This window comes from Rhinolophus sinicus, chromosome 11, assembly GCF_057876585.1.
Source record: "Rhinolophus sinicus isolate RSI-liver-muscle chromosome 11, RSI-T2T, whole genome shotgun sequence".
NCBI lineage: Eukaryota > Metazoa > Chordata > Mammalia > Chiroptera > Rhinolophidae > Rhinolophus > Rhinolophus sinicus.
In genome coordinates, this window is record NC_142511.1 from 15,661,721 (window position 1) to 15,681,331 (window position 19,611).

Below are 19,611 nucleotides of genomic sequence, written 5' to 3' on the forward strand. Positions count from 1 at the left end.
TCGATATACAAAATGGTTCGTTCCAGTTGCTCTAGGCTTGTCCTTACTGTGGAAGCTCAGAGAGTCAGCTGTGAGCTAAAATAAACAGAAAGACTTAAAGGGAAGTCAGGTACGTTTGCTGCTGAACAGGTAGCAATGTTTTATGTGCAGATAAAATGAAACGACTCGTAATTATTGCTGATATTAGGCCGTGTTCTTTGTGCGGCTGAGTATGTCCCATGATTTTCTCTAATTGCTCGGACAAATTGTTCATAGACCAACATTACATTAGTAGGATTAGGACACCGCATATTAAAGTGCTGCACTTGGCTCTGCGAGAGGAAAGAACGAGCCCTTGGAGAGCTGGTGGAAACGTTTAACATTCCTGAAACGAAATTTAAAGTGAAAACTGAATGCTGGTTTTGACTTTTCTTTTTTATAAACTCTAGTTTTAAAGTTTATCTTGTCTTCCAAACATACACCTGGATATTGGAGATAAGAATGGAAGAGGGGCAGCTGATGAAAAATTGATGGCTATGTTTAAATAAGATTCACTCCTGATTACTGAGCTGTGTCAAAGATGCCCTGTCTTTCAATGTTGTCCTCTCCCCCGCACCTCCCCCCAAACCCCAATACTCAACATATGTTTAGGTTGCATTACCGCTTATATGTCACTGGAGATTATTCTGAAGATTTAATGAGTTATTATAAAGGACTTTAGAATAATGTCGGCCACAGTAAACACTTGTTTTGCCATTTTATTGGGGTTTTTTATTGTTTATCTTAAATAAAATTGTATTTAAATTGTACTTTTAATGATATGTGTCTCCAAAATAAACTAATATTATGATTTTCGTAACCAGGATTTAAAACTCAAGAATCCCTCAATTAATTAGATTTTGTCTTTTTGGTTGGAATTTTCTTTTTAGGTACTTTGTCTACTTTTTGTAGGGTTAGGCTGCTAATGTGCATTATCCATAACCTATACTAATAGGGTTTTTAAATTACAAATTTGAACAACTGATTTAATTTTTCTACAACCTTTAAAAACTTTTAGGGAAATCTGGTTACATCCTATGCATATAATTGATATAAGGATAACAACACCATTTCACTTGTTTTTCACGTATATATTTTCTATTATTATTTTGAATGTCATTGTGCTATGTTTCATTGAGAAACACTTTTACATAACCAAATAAGTCTACCTTTGTTTTTGATAATTTCTTCTAATTCCTTGACATTCAGACACTGTATTTTCTCCAAAGCTTAAATTAAAATGCCTAGCATTTTCCTGAGCTCTGAAATGGTGAAAATGTTTTAAATAATACCACAAATATTCCTCAGGACCTATGACGTGTCAGGCACTATTTGCATATATTTTTCTGGTTTAATCTTGACCACCTTGTGAGCTGTCTTATAGGAAGCTGAGGCTTATTTTTCACCTAGGGAAACAGGCTTAGATAGTGCACCTCATTTGCCTCCCTAGTAAGAGACAGAACTGGATGGAACCCAAGCTCTGTCTCTTGAAGCCCAGGCTTAGCCACCACGTGAAAACATTTTCAAAATAATAGCCCTTAGAATTAAGTGAGTACGTGCATGGCCTGAAAAATGGATTTAAGTTCATTTTCTCTGTGCTGCACCTGGTGATCCCAATTCATTTCCTCAACAAGTGTTTATTAAAGTCTTACGTTCCAGGCACAGTATTAGGTAGAATTCCACAGGGATAAGACAGGCACAGGGTCACTTCCTGCAAAGTTCATAGCAGCTTGTTGATAGAATTCTTATTATGTATTCATTGATTAAATGTCCTGTGTTTAACCAGGTCTCTTATGGCATTTGAGGCTGTAATATTATTATAGTTACATTATAATACTATTAAAACATGAAAAGACAAATTTAACATTTTTGCCCCGTTCTGCCACATGAATGTCGTCACTATTTGCCTCATGATTCCTTGAACTTTCGTATTTACTTAAAACTGTACGGCCTGTCAACTTAGAATACATTTTTATAATGTTTGCTATATTTAGTTTTCTAGACTACTGCTGAGCATGGCGGATCCTTCCCTGTCAGTATTTTACATAGTTTCTAACAGTAATGAATAATTACCAAGTAATTAAATCTTTCCTCTGACGCTCACCTGAATGAATCTGTTTTTCTCATATTAATGACACAGGCCCACTGATGTTATAGTCTCAGGGCAGACCTCTGCTGGCTTCAGATTTCTTTCCAAGTTTCTTATGAAGACCTTCGATAGACTGTAATCAATTATTCCTTTGTCCCCTTCTGTGATAGCCAAGGTTCCTTATATACATTGAAATCTGGTGAGACCTGTGATAAATTGACTACTGAACATTTCTTTCTATCTGCTCCTCGGTGGTTCTGACACCTTGGGATGTGTTCAAGAGAAATTGCTCTTGTATTAAGAACAGTAAAAAAAAGTTGTCATTTACTGAGTTCAAGGAAGAGGGTATTGGTGGCTTTCATCTGTTGCTGACAGGATGGCACTGATTCTCAGAAGCTTCTTGAATAGAGAGCTCTTGGGAGAGGTGAAGCCATGCCCGATGGAAGAACGGGGGAAGTCGAGATGTTTGAACAAAGTTTGATTTGACTTGGAGATGTTGTAGATTTGGCTGGGAAGGGAGCAGGGTGGATCTATGGCCCCTTCTCGTTGGAGTCTGGAACCATCTTTGGTCCCAGGCTGCTAAGATGCATTTTCAGGTATCTTTCGTAACTGCCACAAATATATCAACCATATTGACGCCTGTGGATATGTGTTACTTATCTGGGAGACCTTCTGCAGAAACCTTTTATTCTCGGACACATCCTCACTGATGTCTCAGAATTAAGTATAAAACCCAAATGCCATAAGCTGGAATTGTGACTCATTGCCTAGAATGAGAAAATATCACACAAGAGTTGCTACCAGGAACACTCACAGGGAGAACCGTTTTCCCTTTCGCCTCCTCGAGTGGCTGGTACAGATGTGTCACCAAGAGCAACAGTTCCTGTAGGAAATATAGTGGCTTTTGAAGTTGAGTTTCCTGTAATGGGATGAGTGTTTCTATAGTGAGAGATATCAAACAAAACTGAGTATTATTTTCTTTTTAGAAGTTGTCTCGTAGGCATAATATAACAGCTTTAAAGAGAGTTTGACCAATTAACCATTGAAAAAAGCTAGTTACTTGAACTTTGACAGACTTTCTGAGTTTATATAAATGGATGAATTTTTCCATGTAAAGTGTTGGCTTTGAAATTTCACGTTGAGGGCAGAGATAAAATGTATTAAATTTAAACTTTAAGTTATATTTATTTTTGCTTGACTGGATGAAAGATAAACAATGCAAAATTTTAAAAGTGCACAGGATTTTGCAGTAAAAAGTTTTCATTCTGCCGCTGTTCTCTAGTCTCAGGTTCCCCACTTAAAGGTCACTGTTAGTAGTTTTTAATATAATCTAGAGATATTTTGTATACGTACAAACATATATATATATCCCTCTCCCCCTTTTCCCACACGTCTAGTGTTCTTTCTACACCACTTCTGCTCTGTATGGGTATTGTCTCTTACCCTGGAAGCCGCTTTTTTTTCAGTGTATAAAGGGTCTCCAAATTCGCTTTTCCCTTATGTGGATGTACCATTATTTACCCTGTCTTCTGTGGTGACGTTTTTAGGTTGTTTCCAGATTTTGAAATTACAAAAAAACTGTCCACCCATGTATGAGTCTTGGAATACATTTCTAGAAGTGGAATTGCTAGGTTAAAGGTTTGTGCATTTGTAATTTTAATAGGTATTGCCACATTGCTTGCCGTGGAAGTTATACCACCAGCAATGTAGTGGGGCACCTTGTAGAGTATTGGCTTTGAAGTCTTTCTCGTGGGGGTGGGAATTAGAGAATTTGAAAATGTGCATATTTAAATATGTTTTGATGTACATTATTGTATAGTCACATTTCAGTCTCTTTTTGGAAGCTAGGTGTTTAAGTGGCAATTTTCAACATTGACAGCTATCAGATTGAGAAACGAAGACTAATAAGGTAATTTGAAGAACTTTTGGATTCCTGTTCTCTCTTTTTCTCTATGCCCCTCTGAAGTCTTTAAGATTCAGCTCAGTGTTGCCTTCTTCCATGAAACCTATAATTATTCCAGCTCTTATTGAATTGGAACAACATTTAGAGCCTGTGTTCAATTATATGCTTTTTAAAAAATTAATCTGTATCATGTTTGTGAGCCATGTCAGAAGAATCAGTGTTAGAACGGAAAGAGGAAGGCGCAGTTTAACTCTTGGCTTTGCCCTTGGATTTTTTTCTAGTTCTTAGGACAGAAACAATAACATTCAATAAACACTATTTTCTCCAGTTTTTAAAAGCCCTTCAAGCACTTCATTAGAACATTTTAAACATAACTCAATGTTTTTCTCATTATAAAAGTAATAATGATCATTGTAGAAAATGTAATACAGGAAATTTTATAAAGCAGCAAATAAAAAAATCACTTGGAATCCTACCTTCCATGGATAAATCACTCCATCAATTCTTTTATTCTTCTCTCTCTTTCTCTCTCTCTTCCCTCTCTCTTCTTCTCTCTCCCTCTCTCCCTGCTTAAATTGGGAACAACATGCTGATGTAGTTTTGTATTTTCCCCTTTTCATCCTACCAACAACTGACAGTGTGTGTCCTCCCAGAACGTTTCCTATGCACGTACATACATAATATGAATCGTAAAGTTTTAGAAAACAGACGAGAAACACAATTATACCAAACATAATGCTGTACCCGCTTTTACCACTCAGTAATTTGGTCAGCTCTGTGTCCTGTGAGGATGTACAGATCCTAGTTCTTTTAAACATTTGCACCATGTTCCACACAATATCCTAGTGGTATCCACTTTTGTCTATTATAAATAATGCTGCGGTGAACATCTTTTTATGTAGATGCATTTAGAAGCTCGTACGATAGATTCCTAGACGTAGAATTACAGGGTTAAAGGCCATACACACGTAAGTTTTTACAGGTAATGCCAAATGTCCCCTTAAAAATACCTTCCCTGTGTATATTCCAATAAAAAACACTTCCATATCTTCATCAGCACTGGAAATGAACAGTCTCTTTAATTTTTTTTCTAACTTGAGAGAGGAAAAAATGGCCCCTTATGCATGTGTAATTTACATTTTACTGATAGTGGGTTGAAAAACTTCACATGCTTCTTAGCCCTATGTCTTTTAGCTATAGATTGCCTGTTTTTTATTGTAGTTTCTTATTACTGGATTTCTCTGATACTGATTTTTTGTCTGTTAGATATATTGCAAGTATTTTCTCTCAGGTGGTGTTTGTCTTCTAAGCTGCCTTATTTTGTCTTCAGCCATGCAGGCATTTTAAATTATGTAATGAAATCTGATATGGTTTCTAAGTTTGGGATCTTACTGAGGAAAGACTTCCATACATTCATATTTATAATGCAATTTCTTCTGGCACTTTTATAAATTTGTGGTTTTTTTTTTTTTTTTTACATTTAGACTGAGCTAGCTTGATTTAATACTTTAATTCTACTATTCCATTTTCCCTGTAGTTTAATCATGAACATTGGGATACTTTTGAATAGGACTTTTAGGATTTACCGAAGCAGTCCCATATTATAATAATAGATCAAGTTAAAGTTGAATGATAGAAATGTACGTGTTCCAGATAAATTTTTCTTGAGGATTTTCAAATCGTTCTCCTGTTCTCATTTAGTTTGTCTTTTGAAATCCTATTCCCTGGTTACTTTAGGGGTTCCAGGACTTGCGACTGGGGGTGTCACAGAGGATACGCAGATTATAGAGAATATACGGTTCTGCTTTTATTGTAATGTTTCATTTGAAAATAAAGGTGTTGCTTCAGGAGAGAAGCAGAAAACCAACGATTTGCTAATCTGTTTAAAGTTTGGGGAGCTGGGCAGGTCATAGTAACCCATTTTCCCCCAGGAGTTCCAGTACGTCGGTGTTAGTCACGTGTGCGGTCAGTGTGTACTGCAGCTAGAATTCCTTGCCTTGAGGACCTGGGCTGAGCTCCCTGGGCAGGGCTGGGCTCAGCCTCACTCTGCTCTCAGCCCTATCCTGTTACAGTACAAAAGTATGTTCCGTAGTTTGACCTTCTGCTCTAGAATACTTTGCATACTAGTAGTCCACATTTCCTCTTAGATACCTTTCTCATCTGTACCCTGGGAGCTAGTGATGCAGAAGCAATAAATACTTTAGAGCATAAATATTTTGGTTAAGAACTCAAGTACATTTCTAAATCTGTGAGCCCAAAAGTGAAATGGAAAATTACTGAGTACATTATGAGCTCAGGATCAAGAATGCCACGAGAGTGTTATTTTTATGTTTAAAAAGAAACATGAAGCGTTGTTTATCAGTGGGTGTGACAAATATATTAAAAGAGTGTATCATAATTATTTCAAACAGCGTTTTTCCTGCCCCATCTTAATTGGAGAACTTAAGTCTTATCCAAATACATTTTCTCGTAGAAAGGATTAATGCAATATTATTCCTTACTTGGACTCCTTTGAGTTACTACAGATTTTTGACCATTTAATTTTTGTTCCTTACCTTAATATTATAGTTATTATAGTTGACCCTTGAACAATGTGGGGTTTAGGGGCTTCACCCGCCCCCCCCCCCCCCACAGTCAAATCTGCATATAGCTTTTGACTCCCACAAAACTTTGCTAATAGTATACTGTTGACTGGAAGCCTTACCAATAACATAAACATAAATATAAATTAACACGTATTTTATATGTTATATATATATACACATATATATACTGTATTCTTACAATAAAGTAAACTAGAGAAAATAAAACATTATTTAAAAATCATAAAGAAGAGAAAATACATATACAGTACTATCCATATTTATTGAAAAACATTCATGTGTAAGTAGACCCACACAGTTCAAAGGTCAACTGTATTTAATTGCTTTTCAGAAGGTATCAAATACATTTCAGTTCTTAATATCACCTTTCAAGTCTCTTTATTTCTTGAATGTTAATTTTGTGCCATCTTTCCTCCAATTGGAATAGCTATAATAAAGATAACTTATTAGGAATTTATCTGTGGTCCAGATACTCTGATAACTGCTTTACGTGCATTAGTTCATTGAATCCTTCCAATAACCCTGTAAAGCGTAGTTCCTATTTTCATCTTATATATGAGGAAACTGGCTCAGAGGTTCGATAGTTGGCCCAAGATTTTAGTTTGTTAAAACTCAAACTTACTATTCAAATTTAGGACTCTTATTTCAACGCCCAAGCTTTTAACTATTGTAATGCATTTAGATTTTTGTCACCTTAATGAGTAACTGGTTGTGACTTCATCCCTTTTTGGGCTGAGGTCAAGAAGAGAGAATATATCTCACCACAAATGCTGGTCCCAGTTTTCAGACAGTTGCTGCTTTGATCCAGAGCGAATTGTGAATTAATCTCCAAGACATGTTTACCATGTTTCCCCAAAGATAAGACCTAACTGGAAAAGAAGCCCTAGCATGACTTTTCAGGATGACACCCCCCGAACATAAGCCCTAATGCGTCTTTTGGAGCCAACCTTAATATAAGACCCAGTCTTATTTTCGGGGAAACACTGTAGTTTCATGAGTCGAACAAGAGCAATTCCAGGTCTTATAGGCATCTCTTTCCCTTAAGTTCATTTGTGGTGAAAATTACACAAGGCTGGCATGGCTAATTATATTGCATTCCTTTTATCCTCGAAACTCGTCAAGGAACAGAATCCCCCTCCCTCACCCCCTCTCTGCCCTCCACTACACAGTGTCGTAGTGACTCTTGGCTTTAGAAATGTCATGAGAGGCCACTCTTCCTTTCAACTTCCAAGTATTTTGTTAGCTTCAATTCTCTCTGCCTTGCTGATGGAGGGGCTTCCTCTGTATGACCAGCTTCTAAAATCTCCTCTTCCCACTCTGTCAGAAAACGAACAACTCTAACGTCTTAAAGTTAGATAGTGGAATGCAGTGGAGCATTCCATCTATGTTGGTTAAGTCGGTGGGTAAAGAGAAGCAGCTCCAGGGCTTGCTCCTGTATCGATCAGAAAGCCTGAAAGCATATGTTAGCGTGGCAGGAACCTCCAACCTCTGTGAGCTTGGGGGATGCTAGCCCAGGCCGTTGGGCTGACAAAACCACTGATGTAATGTGTAAGGTAAGGAAGAGAGAAGGGAGAAAGAGGAAAAGGAAGGTGCTAGACATGGGACAGCGGACACTGGTGGGGTGTCCCAACACTTCATTGGTTATCTTCACAGAAGTTGAGTGCCACCACCTTAAAAGTTGTTCTTATTTTCTCCAAATACCTGCTTACAAGAATGTGTTCTGTAAAAAATCCTCCTAGTATAATCATTCTGCCCATATTTCAGATTTGAGCAGCTCTTGATCACACACACACACACACACACACACACGCCCTTGTATGTAAAACTCTTGTGTGTAACGTGGGTCAGCATGTCAGCTTCTATCATCTTCATTCATCCCACGGTGCCTTTTGAGTAGATTAAAATTGTCTATACAAGTGAATTTCTTGCTTAATGTTCTGGGTTTTTAGAATAAGACTTAGTGTAATAAATAAGCCTCTTTTTTTGGACGAGGGGATAGAAAAGAAAAATGAATCATGGAAGGAAAAAGGTGGATGTTTGCTCTGGCAGGCTACTCAGATGAACTAAACCCTTGGGAAAATCCTGTGTCCCCATCTCATCCTTCAGTCTCTTTCCAAAACCAACTTTCTAAGTTTGGGAGTTTTCGTGGTAAGCCCAAAGGGGAATACAGTTGTGCATATCAAGACTGGTGAATTAAAGTCGGAATATCCCAGCAGCACGGGCAGTCTGCAGCCACCATAGAGCTCTCATATTGCAGTTTTATCCAGGAACTAACATTACACTGCTGCATCATGAGCACATATAAAATGAGGCTTGAGTTTAGAATTTTTCCATGTCATTCCTAGTCCTACATAATTATTAAAATGAAATCTGTAGATTTTAAAAACCCATTAAAGAAAATGTAATTTTAAAAGTAAATCATTCACCGAATATGGGGCTAATACCATATTAAGCAAGTTATATTTCTTAAAAATCACATAAATATAACGATGAATTCTGACATCTTTCACGGTATTGTCATTTATATATGCAAATGGGAAACACTTCTGGTGTCTGATTTCTAGACACACACGGTGTTTTGAGGAAAATGGCATGAAATGACTACAATTTGTAACAGTGGTCGAGGGATCTATAGATCTAGGGATCCATAGCAGTGATCTGGGGATGGTGATCTGTCAAAGGTAAGTGTTAACAGTAGCAATTGCTTTATTCTGAGCGAGGTCATCAGTTGGCAGGGAAACGCTTGTCTTGGGAGAAAGGTTAATTCAAGGTTATATGTGAAACTTTTTCCCCTCAAAGCTTTATAGAAAAACAAATGATCTTTAAATGTTTAGTTCTGGAAGGGACCCGGATTGGTTGTGAAAGTTATCCCTGCAGCCCCATTATAGGAGGAGTCACTTTTTATTTGCTTAGGGCCTTGAGATTGGAGGGGAGAGAGGAGCCTATTATTAGAGGGTTGGTTTTGACCTGTGCTTTACAACTAATAGCTAACATTTACTGAGCAGATACTGTGTGCCACTTACTGAGCTAAGCTGCTAAATCTAAATCCTCCAAACAGCCTTTTGAACTATACGCCTTCCTTTTATAGAGGAGACACTGAGACTTAGAAAGATGAAGTACATTGGTCAAGTTGTAAGAAATGGAGTTAGAACTTGAACTTGGGTGTCTCTAGCTCCAGAGACTGTCCTGGAGTAAGCCCCTAGCTTCAGTTCTCTTATTCATTTATTCAGTCCACCAACACAAAGCCTGCTGTGCGTGAGCGCTCCGCTAGGTGGTGGAGCTCAACATTGAATGTGAAATAGCCCAGGACCTTGAGCAGCTCGTGAATTAATGGCACATTGGGATAAGGGGTGTGAGAGAGAGGGTCCATGCCCAGGGCTGAGCAAATCCAGAGACGAGACATCAGACCTTAGAGAGGGGCAGTCTAGAAAAGTTTCCTGGAAACGTGACACCAAATGAGTTCTGAAAGACAGGATTGGAAGGTAGGGCCTCTCAGTGTCAATAGTACTTAAAGGGTTGGTCAAAAATGGCATGGTAGGTTCTTGCCCATTGTAGGTGATCGGTGCACGTGGGGAAAGGGAGACAAGGGAGGGCACAGTGCACTAGGTGAGTACTTGGGCTTGGCTCTGCCACTTCCTAGCTTTGTGTCCTGGAGCAAAGTCTCAACCTCTTCAGTCCTCAGTTTCCTCATCTGTAAAATGGGGACAAATAATGTACCTACCTTACAGGGCTGTTATAAGCATTAAATGACGTAATGAACTGGGACTACTTAGCACAATGCTTGACACAATAAATGCTCAGGACGTTGAAGCTGCAATTATTAATCGCCTTCATTATTATCACCATCCTCTTCCTCATTATTCAGGTAGGCAAGGACCAGATCCTCACAGGCCTTCCTCATACCTTATTTAATCTTTAGGAGTAGCCTTAGCCACACCATGGATTCGGGAAAATTCCGATGTCTTGGCATGCCATAGTGGGCGGGTAAAGTAAATTTCATTTTTTTGAGAAGTGGCAGCAAGCTCATTTCGATGAAATGCGTTCCAACATAGCCGAGAGGTCAAGAGCTTGTTCTGATGTCTGTGCTTGTTCTGGGGAAATCTGTAAGGAGGAAAAAGGCAATCATAGTACTTGGTGTCACTTTTGCAGAAATCTTTTTAAACACAAGCTGTCAAACGCCTTTCCTGAGAAGGCCATTTGCCCTCTCCGATTGTTAAGAATTCATCCTTCCCAGATTATGAGCTTCCCAAAGACAAGAACCATGTTTTACTCCTTTTTGCATCTGCCGTGTGTCTGACAGCTGCTCGTTGCTCAGTGGAAATGCGTTGAATGAGGGAAAGTTAATGGGATTCCTTAATAATCTGCTATTTGACATTTAAAGAAGGACAGATACTGTTCAGAAAAAGGTATCTTTTTCTGATACCTTACGTTAGTGTGCCATTCAGTGATGCTTATGTGCTCAGCCATGATATTGCCCTGCGTCCGTGCTGTAGAGACTGTGATTCTTTCGTGTGCCAGAATAGACAGCTGTTTCAGAGACAATTATGGTGTTTCATGGTAGGTGAACTGCGTGAGCACAGCACAGCTGTGTCTGTGGTTTTATCCCTGCTGTCTAGCATAGCTCTCGGCCCGTCATAGGCCCTTGATAAATGTTTGCAATAATGAATTACTTTTACAAATAAGGGTTAGGCCATTGTCCTGACATATAATCTTAAATTAACAGGGACAACACATTTGACTCTTGGCCTTACTTTTCTTGGCTCGTAAGTGAGAGGATTGCCTGTGGTCGGTACAAAACTCAAGTTGGAGTGAAGACGCTCTTCTGTTTAGAAGGCTGGCTGACATGCCATATGGTGTATACAGAGCCTTTGCGTTCTCCCCTGGTGCCATTCGTGAGTGTCACGTAATGAGTGCAAGGTCTTTGGGCTGAAGGGGTACAGTGTTTTAGGGCATGAACTCTAGGCCCCAGCTCTGCTCCGTGTCCGTTTGCTCTTGTGACTATGCCTGGAGGTAGGTTTGGGTCGACTAGAAAAGCCATCCTTTCATGCCTTCCCCTCCCCGTCTTTCAGATGCAGCTGTTTATGTAGACTTAAGATCACCTAACAATATCTATCTTCCCTTCCTAGGCATGTTAGAGAGGGGCCCCCGCGGGCTTATCTTTATATCACTGTTCAGCGTGTTACCTCGTGAATAAAATGCTTTCAAACCTGTTTCATACGTTATGTATAAAGTATAGGTTGATGGAGGTTTTGTCCCCTATTCCCCTTATAATTGGATTTAACAGTCTCTGATTCACCTTCCTGAGTTCTAGTCTGGCTAGGTTTTGAGACGTCTCAGTGAGATGTTTGTTCCCTCCTCCTTCACGTTCCTTTCTCTAATTCTGTGTGAACTACCCATAAATCAGTGACATTAAGATGCATATGCCTTGGAAAATAGGTATAATTTACTTGAGCTTTTTTTTAATACTTAAGAGGAATGGGTGCAGTGCAATTTGTGTTCACTTCTGCGCTTACCCATGAAAATATAAACACACATAGTTTTATCTGGTATTATTTTTTTTAAAAAAATTCTTTTAAATTTCAGCTTTATTGAGGTATAGATATTTAGATAGATTGAGGTAAGCTAGATTGAGATATTTAGATAGGTATAGATTGAGGTAAGATATTTAAGTGTATATCATGGTGATTTGATATACATACATATTGGGGAAGTATTTCCTCTTCTAGGTAATTAACACGTCCCTCTGCCCTGGAATAAGCCCTTAGCTTCAGTTCTTTCTTTATTCATTTAAGCAACCCACCAACACAAAGCCTGCTATGTGTGAGCGCTCTACCAGGCTGTGGAGCTCAAAGTTGAATGTGAAATGACCCATGACCTTGAGCTGGGGCCTAGCATCCATGCCCTAAAACTGTCCCATTCCGCCTCACATATTTATCTGGTATTTCTTACTTTTTAGGTAGAACGAAAAGATCTTTGGGGAGTTTGACCAAAGTGCTGAAATACATGCATATGGGTAGGTAGGAGGTTGTGCATCTGGAGGGCAGTGGGTCAGCTTTTCCAGATTTCCTGGGAAGCGCCACCGTTAAAACTTGGAATGTGTGTGTTTGTCATACCAATATCTGAGCACTTTCCCACATTTTGCTTTATTTATTCAGCACCGCACTGTCAAGACTGCACTCTGTTTACCACTGGGAGGAGTATAAGGACACAGAGGTTGTTTTCTGTTTATGAAACAGGAGGAGCAATGCTCGTAAACACCAGGCATGCGTCTAGACCCAACCCCAGGCACACATCGAGTGGACACACTGGGTTTTAGCCCTCTGCTCTCTCTTGTCTTAGTTTTCTTTTTCTTCTGACCCTGCGTGGTTTAGCAACTTTGTTCCTGTTGTCCGAACCCTACATTCTCAAACAACATATTTCTCTAATGGGATAACTAGTTGTATACAACACTGTCGGTAGGTCGCGAGCTCTATTTCCATTGGTGGAGGTTGACTTCCTTGCATTCCTCCAGACTCAATAGAAAAGTCTTCCTAAAGGCTTATGCTTGTAAGACACCATGGAAGATGGGAGACCACGTAGCCTAATGGAGACTGTGAACGCCATCATTAGCTAGTGTGTTGTTTTAGTAAGTTACTCATACTCTGGAAGCTCCAGTTTACTCATCTGTCAAAATGGGTGTAATGCCTACTGCAGCACTGGTGATGTGAGTACTGGAAATAATACATGTACGCAACTTAGTATGGAGGAAATGCTCCATGCATGGCAAATATAATTTCTGGTAAAATGAGGGTGTGGCCTTTGGCTTTGACCATATAGTGAGCGTAACTCATTGACCCTCACAGAAATACTGACCATGGTGGTGCCAGCCTCTGTAGATGTCTGTGCTCAAGGCATCACCGCGTACAGGTGAAAGGCTGGATGTGTTCAGCCCTGGGGTCATCCCGCTTCATGGATTTAGGTTCAGTCCAAAAGCTGTCCCACATTTGCCTTTGGATGAACCTTCTGTGTTATTTGAGTGGTAGCGGTGGGGGCGGGGTTGGAGGTCTAGGTCAGTGGTATTTTAGATTTCTCTTCAGGTCCACGCCTCCCAGTTCAGTGTCCATCAGCCCTCCTTTATTCATCTCTTCTCGTCCAATGAGGCCTGTTCCTGGCAATTATCACCGACTTCCTAAAACTGAGGGGGATGCTGTCTTCTGGCTGAAAGAATTCCAAAGGCTGCCAGGCATTCAAGGGGAGCTTTCCTTCCTAGAGAAGCACCCCTATCGTCTCCGGCTATATGGTACCCTTTGTGTCATGACAGCCTCCTGACTCCTGGGAGAGACACGAAGTCCCCTTATAAGTGCTCAGAAGAAAAATGAGAAAACACAGTAAGTAATGTTAGCTAGGATGATGGGAGTGGTGGGAGGTAAGAATTTACGCTCAGTTACACTGCATTTTCCTGGTCACCGTCCTTCCAGTGTCATTAGCAGCATCAGCACCTGGTGAGTCGCCACCATTTCATTTGCTTGGTTTTCTTTAAACATCTGACTGAATCTTCCCACACACCTCCAATTGCCTTATGAAACTCCTCCTTTGCAGTTTTGCACATGACCCAATCTTGTCAGATAATTTCACCCCCACTTCCCTTTCTTTCTTTCCTCCTGGAGACATCCCTCTTGGAGCCCTCTGACTTCCTGTTCCATCTGGACTGGCAGGGTTAACACTTCCTTGTAAAGACATTCCAACAATTCCCCTACTTTGAAATCCTTACCTACTCACAACCTACACACTTTGCAAAACAAAACCACCTACCCACCTCACAAAAAAGAACAAAACACCTGCTACCTTGGGCGTCTCAAAGTTAAATTTAAAGAGGCTTAACTCTAATGCAGCTTGCTCTCCCAGATTTTTCCCTTCTGCATTTATATTTTTTGATGTGGGGTTTCTGAAATTCCCTTGTTTCATCAAACATGGAATTTTAGCATTTGTGTCTTGTTCCCCTCCTCAATCCGAAGTGGGTTTTCAATTGGGAAGAGGGTGAAAACATCTTTATTTTGACAATTCAAACTCAGCAATCTCCTAGCCTCTAGCTCCAAATTTCTAATTATTGACTGGATTATAAATCACCAGACAGAGCAAGGAATTAAACCCAGATATCGTTTATCAATCGGATGTACGTACAGTAGTGCTCTTGAGAACTGATGACTCTGGCTCACGTGTTTGCTTAAATAGAACAGTTAAAAAATAAAATAAAAACTTACGCAACAGTGAGATGTTGGAATATTTTAATTTTGATTCTTGTCTCGTGGTGTATTTGTTTGGACCTCCCATTGCTTCTGTTTCAAATAGTGCATTGATGGAAAATAAGATGAGGTTGGACATGATCTTCAGCACAAATCTCTCCACACTCAAAGTTCTTTTCTTCTTGAGCCGTGTACCTTTGCCATCTCCCTTTCTACCGTTTGTAGAATATTCTGAATCCTAACACAGTCTCCAGATGGTTGGTGTGCATTTCCATCCATTCCTTATTTCTGTCTCACCTTGCCTCTGGGCTCATCTCTTCCCAGCTGCCCAGTGTACCTGCCTCTCGTTGTTTTTATCCTTACCTAGCATGTTCTATGACTTGGTAGGCAGAGAGGGTGTTAGGATTCAGAAGTTCTAGGGACAGCTTTTGAGAAAGAGAACATGTTCCCTCCAACAAGCGTAACTATGGAAATGACTTGGCCCGAACAACAAATGACCATATATATATATATGGTCATATAATATATATATATATAACATGTTCTCTTTCTCAAAAGCTGTCCCTAGAACCACTGCTCCCGAGGTTGTGGTACTATGACACAGCACTGTAGCTGTTGAGAGAAAGAGTCTGCTGCTCAGACCTCCTGTCACATGGCATCATTGGGACTTTGATGTATCTTGGGCAGAAATTTTTTTACTGCCCCCTTGGGGAGTCATGCTTACCATAACCCATTAAGAAAAAAAAAAGCTATAACTTGATCTCGGTTGTTTTGACTCCCAAGTTTGATTTCTTTCTGGTTTACATTATGCATGCAGCTTTTTATTCAAATAATTAAGGAAACACATTATTTCAGTCATTTTACAGATAAAGAAATGGAAGTACTAGCAATTTGCTGCAACTTCTACGTTTGACAGTCCTTTCAGAATGAATTTGGGAGTGTTCAATAAGAGACTTCTCAGAAAGGAATAGCTTTTGACTTGATAGCAATCCTTAGAATCTACCCTAAAGAAAGAATCAGAGGTATAGGCAAATCTTTTTGAACCATGGCAAAAAATTAGAACCAATCAGACATTTCAACTCTGGAGAAAGGTTAAATAAATGTTGATCTAAAAGGTTAAATAAAATGATTAATATTATGCAACATTTTAAACTTGCTTTTGAAAAATTTTCAGTAAAATGGCACCATAAGCAGTAATCAAAAAGAGTGAAAGATGTCAAACAATGTAGTACAATCCCAACAATGTAAACAAATTTTCAATATGCTTAATTAAAAGAACGGGATAAAATATGCAAAGTTTTAAATTGATCACCTCTGGGTGGTGATATTATGGCTCATTTTTATATTTTCCTTTTAGTTTTCTGTAATTTCCTCTTTCCTTATAATGAATTTATGATCAGAAAGTATTAAAGATTATTAAAATTTTAAGTCAGGTAGAAGAAGAATGACATTTTTCACCCTAATAATTGAAAAGAATGAAAACTCATGCAAGTTCTAGGATTTCAGTGGTTTTAATCAGTTCTAATTTTGAAAATGAATTTGCTTCATTGCAAGTGATTTTTTTTAAATTTGCTTTTGCTTTTAGTCAAAGTATGATTGTATATGCTGCGGAAAACCATGTGGTTAATGAGCTCGTGCTGTAAATATTGCTATTTAGGAAGGAGACATATGTGGCAATTGTGCATCTTCCAGAATAATCTGATGGTGAAAGACTGGGCTTTGGAGCCAGCCTCTGCCACCTGTTAGTGTTGAACTTTGGCCAGATTATATAGTCTCAGTTTGCTTGTCTGTAAATTGGGATTGTGAGGATCAAATGATACAACATATGTAAAAGTTTTTAGCACGGGTCTGGCTCATAGTAATCACTCAGGTGATGTTATAGCTGAAATGACAAATAGATAGCTAATATAATACTACTCTCTAAGGAAGACTTAGTCCAAATTTTCTTATATATAGTATTTAGGAAAGGCAGAGAGTAAGTGGTTTAAAATAATTTTTTTTTTTTTTTTTGTCTGATGCAACATTAATACTCCAAAGATTGCATGAAGACAAAATAGAGCTTTCTGTTTCACCTTTCATCCCTTTGAGGATGGAACTATCCCATACCTTTCTCCACGCTGTGTAAGCACAAACACCAGATGACTGGTTTTGCTTTCTTTTTGCCTTTTGTATTCTGCAACCTTTCCCACTTAACAGTACACCGCTCGGCTTCTGCTCTGAGTCAATAGATTCAGATCTACCTAATTTTTAATAACTACATAATACCCTAAATAATATCCTATGCCAAGATTTATTTGGACATAACTCTACTATGGATTTTCAGGGTGTTTACAGTCCCCGACCCTCCACTACAAATACTGTTGACTGTGGCATCCTTATACATAATCCTTAAGATTTGTTGCTTTTATTTCCGATGAAAGTTTCCAAAAAGTGGCATTGCTGAGTCAGAGTACGTGTTAATTATAGTGCAAAGGGATTTGGGGTTGCGAATCTGTACAAAACTTTGTTGGTTCCTGCCTTCTTACAATCTAGTGGAAGAACAGATATGCATTCTTTTTCCCAGGATTTTTTTTTTTTTCCACTTATTTACAAAGTTTCAGTAGATGGTGTTTTTTTTCCAGGGTAGCTTGAAATCCTTAACCTTCTGAAACCTAGGTATACATCAGGAGAGCTTCCGAAGGGAGCCTCTTGAATTAGGTTTACACTGTGTCGTATTTGCTGTATTAATTAGCTGTGAGTGTGCCAGAAATTGTACATGTTTAAGTTTTTCAGTGTTTAAGAGCTAAGAGTCCAACTTGAGAACTGAAGCGTTTGACATTTGCCCTCCTGTTCCTTACTGTGTTCGCACCCTCAGGGCTGTAGACATCCCCCACACCAGCGACAGCCATTCCCACACGCAGCATCTTGTTTCTGGAGGCCCAGGCTTGCTCAGCACTGATGCAGGCAGCTGAGCAAACCTTCAGCTTGAGGTCACCGATGGTGACAGGAATGTTTAGGAAGTCTGCTAACTAACAAATGGTTTTCACAACAGGAAAGTTACTGCACTAGAGGTGGACAGGTAATGTCATTTCTTTGTAATGTCACTGAGAGCTACTTAGTACGACGTAAGTTTTTCCAAGTACCCACTTAGGTAGAGTGAGTGTGTGTGTGTGTGTGTGTGTGTGTGTGTGCGTGTGTGTGTGTGTCTCCTACTAGGCAGGGGACAGAGAAGAAAGGACAATTACGATGGGTTTGTTGTGTGTGTTTGTGCATGTGTGTGTGTAATCTATCTACATGAAAGTACCTACATGTCGCATGATCGTCTCTGTTTAGAGCTTCTGTTTTCTCCCATTAGTAATTAGCATTTAGTTACATCAGTTGGGATTATGCAACTCTTTAACAGCTGACACTAGTTCATACCTGTTTTCGTTCTTTCTCCCCTCTGATTCAGCTTCTTGGCTCCACAGAAGCGATTGCATTATAGTACCTCAGAACCCGCTCAGTTATATTCCTGACTCACTGGAGTGGTCACATATCTGAAACCCACTGGGTACCCTGTCACAGTTCCCGGTCAGTGGGACCTGTACTTGCTTGTTTTGCACTCGTGTTTTGTCTTCTTATGAGGAATAGCCTTAGCTTCAAAATTTCTATAGCTATTGGCTTGTTGGAAAGCCGTGTTTACTCTTGTACTCTTTAGTAGGCCCTCTGTGTTTCCTTGGGCTTCCTGTAATATTGGGTGAAATAGTAACAATAATTGGCAGTGCAAGCAAACGCTAACTCCCATAATCCTCCCACCAGCTCTGTGTGGTGGGTATGTTATCACTGCCATGTTATACATGCAGAAAGTGAGGCAGCTTCTGAGCCGTGGTCATACAGCTTGTAAGCGGCTTATGCCTGGCAATTACCCTGCCTCTGGGTGAGGCTGGCTGGTGGGGCTCAGAAACCAAGGCACAAGGAGGTGTGTGCAGGGAAATTGGGCGCTGGATGTGCAGACCCAGTTGGAAAGAATTGGCAGAGATGCTTGGCTGCTGCCTATGTTTGGATAGGAAGTGACACAGATGAGTCCCTCCCATCCGACAGCCCTGGACCTGCGAGGGAAGTTGAGGGAACTCAGGCATGGGCAGGAAGGAAAGGGAGGAAAGGGAGGTGTGGAAAACTTTGCCAAGGGAGGTCACTTGCAAGAGCCCCTCTCTTCAACAGTTTTGTCCCTTGAGGGCACACATCACAGAGGAGGGCGAAGCAAGTTCAAGGTGTGTTTACCCTCAGAAGTTTCTTCTGTTTTGATGAGTGAGTCATATGACCAGGCTGGAAAACCTCTTCGATTGCTCTTGTGATTGTGTTTTTGAAATTCGTTTTTGAAGAGCTCATATGCGCCTTGCTAGGATTATTCCAGTGTGCAGCGCAGACCAGAGCTGTACGAGGAAAGCCGTCTAGGTAAGAGGCCCTGGGTGGGGTGGGGGTGTTATGGCAGGGGCAGCACTCTCATTCTGTGCCATGCCCTCTGTCTGGACGGATCATCCCAGGGCTGAAAATGGGTCACCAGCCTCAGGGTCCATCTCTGCCATATCTGAATAAAGTCCAGCGTGGGTGAGCAAAGACCGACGGCCAATGGGGTATCGCAGCCTTCCTTACCGATGTGGTTGCTGGCTATCGTCATGTTAGTTTATATTGCCAGGTTGTAGTGTCCAGCCTCCTTTCTGGGTAATACTATGAGCATAGTTCCTGACCATGCAGTCAGATAACATCATTAGTATCTGTATGATCTTGGGCAAGTTCTTAACCTTTCCAGCCTCGGTG

At 39.9% G+C, this 19,611-nt stretch overlaps 1 protein-coding gene across 2 annotated transcripts in view; it reads left to right on the plus strand.

Moving 5' to 3' along the window:
- The window catches only part of PTPN14 (protein tyrosine phosphatase non-receptor type 14), a 149,667-nt gene that overhangs the window by 35,588 nt on the left and 94,468 nt on the right, over positions 1-19,611 (plus strand). The window contains exon 1 of one of the 2 annotated variants that reach the window (XM_019738102.3): positions 19,118-19,248. The exons of the other annotated variant lie outside the window; for it this stretch is intronic. The gene's annotated coding sequence lies outside the window, so the exon portion shown is untranslated. Of the gene's footprint in view, positions 1-19,117; positions 19,249-19,611 lie in introns of those variants that run through there. 2 annotated transcript variants of the gene reach the window in all.